Source organism: Bubalus kerabau, chromosome 1 (assembly GCF_029407905.1).
Source record: "Bubalus kerabau isolate K-KA32 ecotype Philippines breed swamp buffalo chromosome 1, PCC_UOA_SB_1v2, whole genome shotgun sequence".
Lineage (NCBI taxonomy): Eukaryota > Metazoa > Chordata > Mammalia > Artiodactyla > Bovidae > Bubalus > Bubalus kerabau.
In genome coordinates, this window is record NC_073624.1 from 147,536,524 (window position 1) to 147,542,802 (window position 6,279).

Below are 6,279 nucleotides of genomic sequence, written 5' to 3' on the forward strand. Positions count from 1 at the left end.
AACACACCCAAGACACACAGTTATCAAAATGATGAAAATTAAAGATAAAGATAAAATATTAAAACAACAAGGGAAAAATGACAAATAACATTGTTAGTCAGTTAGAATAGGAAACAGGAGTCCAAAATGGCGGTGGCTAAAAGACAAGGAAGGGGAAAGCCCGCGAAAATAGAACAAAGGAAGGTCAAAGGAAGGTCGGAGGACCTGAATAAGGACCTCAGGTAGAACAAACAGCACTCCAGGCTAGCCCAGTTTACATAGGGCAGGCCCAGGGGGGAGGAAAAAAACACATAAAAAGAGGAGCCAAAGAGCATGCTCTCTCTCTCCCACGTGCTGGCGCGCTCCCTCACTCTCTTCTTTTCGCATCTTTGGGTTGGCATGCCCTCACGCCTTGAGGATGGATTCTCTTGCTATTTTCTAAATAAAATAGAACTGTAACACTGATTTGTCTGAGAGCTATAACATGGTCTGTCCAAGACCCAAGAGCTGTGACGCGCTGAGGGCTTTAATGTCCGTCACTCCAAATCTTTGTTGTGACGAGACACAACTGAGGAGTGTACACTCGCCTGACATCTGTGGTGCTGTGATTCAGATTTAACCTGGCTGAAACAACCTCTGTGCAGCCCCACAAGGAGGAGGCCAAGCACAGCAGGAGACCAACTCGGCGAAGCTCCCCCTGTAGAAGCAGAACACGAAGAAAACCCAGCACAGAAGAAAACCCAGCACAGGGGAAGTGACAAGAGGCCTATCGTGCTGGAAACCGGGACAGCGAAAAACAAACTCAGCAGAAAGCTCAGTCTCAGATTCCAGAAGACAGCCGGTTAAGGTAGGAGGTCCTCGCTACTATGGTTGGAGGGACATATGCCTAACAAAATCTTAATTCCTTTACAATCTCTCATCTCTTGTTTCCCTTGAAGCCCCCGTGAACAGGCAGGCAGCAGTAGGTACAATGGAGGGACTCTGGAGAGGCTACTCTTTGGTATGTCCCAAAGGTGCTATTTGCTGAGCCCCAGTAGCGGTTACCCAAGCCAGTGGAGGTTCTTCTGTCCTTAATCTTCTCTGTGCCAAGGATCAGGCCAATGAAAACTGAGCACAGGTCAGGTATTTAGCAGATTTTCCAGCAGGCTACGAACGGGATTCCTTGGCATGTTTCTCCTACTGCTTTTCCCTCCTGTCCTTCAGCTCTCTCTCCCGGGACTCAAGCCCGGCGAAAACCCAAGCTGCCCGGCTTCAGGACCTAATGAAGCTCAGGCTCTGATGTCTCACGGCAAAAATTCAGTGAGAGACAAAGCAACAAGTAAGAGGTGGATTTGTTAGGATTCAGAAAGAAGCACACTCTCCAGGGTGTGGGCCATTGCCAATGGCAAGGGCCAGGGCTATGGAATTCAGCCTGGCTAGGTTTTGCGAGCAGGGTGAATTCATATGCTGATGAGTGGGAGGATCATCCCAACCATTGGGGAACCATCCACTCCTCCATCTTTTGACAGTGCCTTACAGCTGTCCTGCCACCTCTGAGTGTATCTTTTGTCTTACTGATTGGGATCAAGGTTTACTTGAATTTGACTTGTCATCTTGGGCCCAAATGATTTCAATCGGTTTATGTTAACCCTTGTGCTATATCATTCTTTCAAAGGTTGTGCCCTGCCCCCTTCCCTCCTGTTTCATGCTCTTTTCCTCAGCCCTATCCAAGCCCACAATGTTGCCTCTACGATCTGGAAGGACAACCAGAAAATAGCTGGCCCTTGAGAGGGAAATACTGTATAATATCCAACCCCTCTAGATATTCAGCCCTTCATCTTCCATGTTTCCTACAACATGTGCAACACCAGCATCTCTCAGTGAACCCGCTAGGGCGGGGGACAGGCACACAATGCCTGCTAGAAGTCCATCTGTTGGCATCCCTTCAAAGGCAATTGGGCTTCCAGGGATAATATTTACCACTTTGGGAGTTAGCCCTGCAGGCCATTTGGGCCCAACCCCTTACCACTCTTTTCCTAAAGTTACAAACATACCCCTGGATCAAATCTCCACTCCACTTTTATGGAACATCTGGTCTGTTGCCTCTTGACAAATTTGTTCTTAAGCCAATTACTGACTCCTACAATCAGGACCCTGCCCCCTTGGAGGCAACATTGCTCCACCCAGCCTATTATTAAAATACCTTAATGTCCCTAACAGGGCCAGATAACCCACTCCTTTGTCACTACTTCTGTTATTACCTAAAGTGGGTCTATGACAACGAAATGTTTACCATTGGAGACATCCTGCTCTTATGGAGGACTAGGGAAGAAATCAGTGATTTACAATCCCTTAGAACAGTAAGAGGATAAGGCTTATGACTGTTACACTGTTCCCCAGTCTCAGGGCGCAGGCTTAGATTGCTTTACGTCATGATATCTATTCCCATCCACAGTGGACAAACCAGCAGTGAGTTAAGATTACAACCCCTTAATCCTACCCAGCCCTGGTCACACTGAAACCTTGGGGATGCCCAACTCCAGTCCGGGGGGTCCCAGGAGGTCAACCTGCCTTGACCTGCCTAGGGATCTGGTCCTCGAAAGGTTGTCACTCCTCAACCTGTTCAGTGATCCACCAGTCCAGGGGTCCCAGGAGGTCGTCACGCCTCGACCTGCCCAGGGACCCAATTCTCAGAAGCCCGTCATGCCTTGACCTGCCTGCGGATTCCATCTCCAGGAGGCTGTCATGCCTCAGCCTGCCTGGGGATCTGCACCCTGACCCAGGGACGCCTGGCTCTCAGATTGCAACAGTACTGGGTAGGATAAGCTTCAGAAAGACTCAACCCTAAGGAAGTCCACCCATGGAAATAGAAGGAAGCCTATTACTTGTGGGACTGTGCCCAGTCTCAGCAATAATTCAGGAGCCCAACGAGAACCCCCATTGCCTTTCTGGAAAGGCTAAAAGAGGCCCTCCAAAAGTTTACCAATCTGGACTTAGACTTTTATGAGGGACAGGTGATTTTAAAGGACAAATTCCTGTCCCAATGTGCATCAGATATCAGAATTACGTTAAACAGCTACAGCAGCAGGACCCTGCTTTCTCTTTAGATGAGATGGTCCAGACAGCCACCAATACCTTTTATAACAGAGAACAGGAGAAGGAGGCCAAGGCCCACAAGAGGGAGAGAAGGAAAGAGACAAGGCATGCCCAGATGCTGGCCGCACTCCAGGGAAACCATATGGCAAACCCCAAGTCCTTGAAGGACAAGGCATGAGGCAAATGCTTAATCTGTAGACAGGTGGGGCACTGGGCCACAGATTGTCCAAACCGTGACAAGTCTCCTAAAATGGCTTGCTACAGATGCCATCAACTGGGACATTGAGCGGCACTCTGCCCTGGGGACCCAAGAGCCTCAAAGTCAAGCACCAAGCCTTCCCTCATGATGGTTCAACAGGACTGAAGCGGCCCGCTCCAGCCAGCCCGCCTGTCACAGGTAACCATCACGGGGCTGGAGCCAAGGGTGCAACTGGATGTGGCAGGTAGGTCCAAGAATTTCTTGGTTGACACAGGGGCTACCTACTCTGTCCTGACCTCCTACTCTGGAGACTTCTCCTCCCAAACCTGTACCATTTTGGGTGCCACAGGAAAAACAACTACTAAAAGATTCACCCAAACACTTGTTTGTTGCTGGGATGGACAAATATCTTCCCACCAGTTTCTGGTGGTCCCTGAGTGTCCTGTCCCCTTAATGGGAAGAGACATACTCACTAAACTGGGGACCACCCTTGTGATGGGAATCTTTTCAGCCCCTCGAGCCCTACAGCTTCTGGTTACTACTGAAGAACCTATTACACCTTCTCCAATAGAGAGGGGCCAAAAACTATGGGAGGACAAAATTATCCCCCAGGTGTGGAACCAGGGGATTCCTGGACAAGCCCACCAAGCTGAACCGGTCATCATTGTCCTCTGAGATCCCACTCGGTTTCCTAACTGGAAACAATATCCCCTCAAAAGAGAGGCTCCGGAGGGACTACAGCCTTTAATAAATAAATTCCTTGCTTGTGGGCTATTGGTCCCCACCAATTCGCCATGTAACACCCCAGTCCTCTCAGTAAAGAAAAAGGATGGAAACTGGCGAATGGTTCAAGATCTCTGGATCGTAAATGAAGCTGTAATCCCCCTCCATTCTACAGTACCCAATCCCTATGTAATCTTGGGAGAAATCCCACCCAGTGCCAAATGGTTTACAGTCTTGGATCTCAAAGATGCATTTTTCTGCATACCACTGGCTAAAGAATCCCAATACCTTTTTGCCTTTGAGTGGGAAGCCCCAGGAGAAAAACACCAACAGATGACTTGGACAGTATTACCTCAGGGGTTCAGAGATAGCCCCCATTTGTTTGGACAGGCCCTTAGCTGAGATCTCCTAGATCTGGACCTCGGATCTAATGGGAAAATATTACAATATGTAGATGACCTACTAATCTGCTCTCCAGATGAGAAAAATGCCCAACAACATGCAATTCAGGTTCTAAACTTTTTGGCAGAAAGGGGATATAACGTTTCCTGTGCTAAGGCACAGATGTTCAAGACAAAGGTCACTTACCTGGGAGTTCAGATTACACACGGGGCCAGGAGGCTGTCTTCTGATTGGGTACAAGGAATCCTCCAGTTGCCCTCTCCTATGACTCAAAAACAATTGCTAGCTTTCCTGGGGCTAACTGGATGTTGTAGAATCTGGATACCCAACCATGGTCTAATTGCCCAGCCCTTATATGAAAGCTTGAAGGGACGAGATGATTCAATCCCACTAATGTGTGGAACTCCTCAAAAGAAAGCAGAGGCTATACTAAAACAGGCCTTAACTCAGGCACCTGCCTTTGAGGTTGCCAGACCCCAAAAAAAAGCATTCCAACTTTATGTCCATGAAAGAGAGGGAATAGCCTTGGGAGTGTTAACTCAAAGGTTGGGATCTGAGCCCCAGCCTGTAGCTTACTTATCCAAGAGGCTCGATCCAACTGCCCGAGGCTGGCCCCCTTGCCTTTGAAATCTTGCAGCTATTGCATTCATTATAGAAGATGCTTTAAAACTCTCCTTTGGGGGCAAACTAACTATTTTTACCAGCCACCAAGTAAAACAACTCCTATATGGGAGAGGCCATTTGTGGATGTCTGATCAAAGAATCCTCAGATATCAAGTAATGCTGGTGGAAAATCCAGGCCTCACTATATCCCCTTGTGAGGTTCTTAACCCAGTCACCCTCCTACCTACCCCCGAGGGCTCTCTCCCGTTTCACTCTTGTCTAGAAACCTTGGACCACTGGACAAAACCCTGAGAGGGATTGTCGGAAGATCCTCTAACCAATCCTGAGGAAATCTGGTATACTGATGGAAGCAGCTTTGTCTTGGATGGAAAAAGAAGAGCCAGATATGCAGTAGTCTCCAATTTTGAGATCACAGAGGCTCAGCCTCTGCCACCAGGTCATCAAGCTGCAACATGCAGTGCCAGTTCAACAAAGATATGAAACTACAGCCAACCATGGAAAATATCACTTACCCTTAGATGGACACTGCTACAAGGACTCTGAGGCTCGAGACTAACAAGAGGGAGAGGCCCAATACCCCCTTGCCATCCCAGTTCGGCAGGAAGTAGCCAGAAAGACCTCGATGCCCCTATTCCCAAAGAATTGGGCCTCCCATCTCTTGAGGGGGCAGTGTTAGGTAATTAGAATAGGAAACAGGAGTCCAAAATGGCGGTGGCCAGAAGACAAGGAAGGGGAAAGCCCTCGAAAATAGAACAAAGGAAGGTCAAAGGAAGGTCGGAGGACCTGAATAAGGACCTCAGGTAGAACAAACAGCACTCCTGGCTAGCCCAATTTACATAGGGCAGGCCCAGGGGAGGAAAAATAACATAAAAAGAGGAGCCAAAGCGCGTGCTCTCTCTCTCCCATGTGCTGGCGCGCTCCCCCACTCTCTTCTCTTCACATCTTTGGGTCGGCATGCCCTCATACCTCCAGGATGGATTCTCTTGCTATTTTCTAAATAAAATAGAGCTGTAACACTGATTTGTCTGAGAGATATAACACGGTCGGTCCAAGACCCAAGAGCTGTGAGGCGCCAAGGGCTTTAATGTCCGTCACTCCAAACCTTTGTTGTGACGAGACAGAACCGAAGAGTATACGCTCACCTGATAACATACAAGGAAACTCCCATAGGGTTATCTGCTGATTTCTCAACAGAAACTCTACAAGCCAGAAGGGAATGGCACGATATATTTCAAGTGATGGAAGGGAAGAACCTACAACCAAGAAAGTATACCTCA

The 6,279-nt window shown here is 48.3% G+C and overlaps 1 long non-coding RNA gene across 1 annotated transcript; it reads left to right on the plus strand.

Annotated features, from left to right (window-relative positions):
* The first annotated feature begins 319 nt into the window (after positions 1–319).
* On the plus strand, positions 320–5,400 carry LOC129659444 (uncharacterized). The gene is made up of 3 exons (XR_008718077.1): positions 320–826; positions 3,319–3,497; positions 5,265–5,400. It is a non-coding gene; the product is annotated as an uncharacterized LOC129659444 (long non-coding RNA).
* Positions 5,401–6,279: the final 879 nt, after the last annotated feature.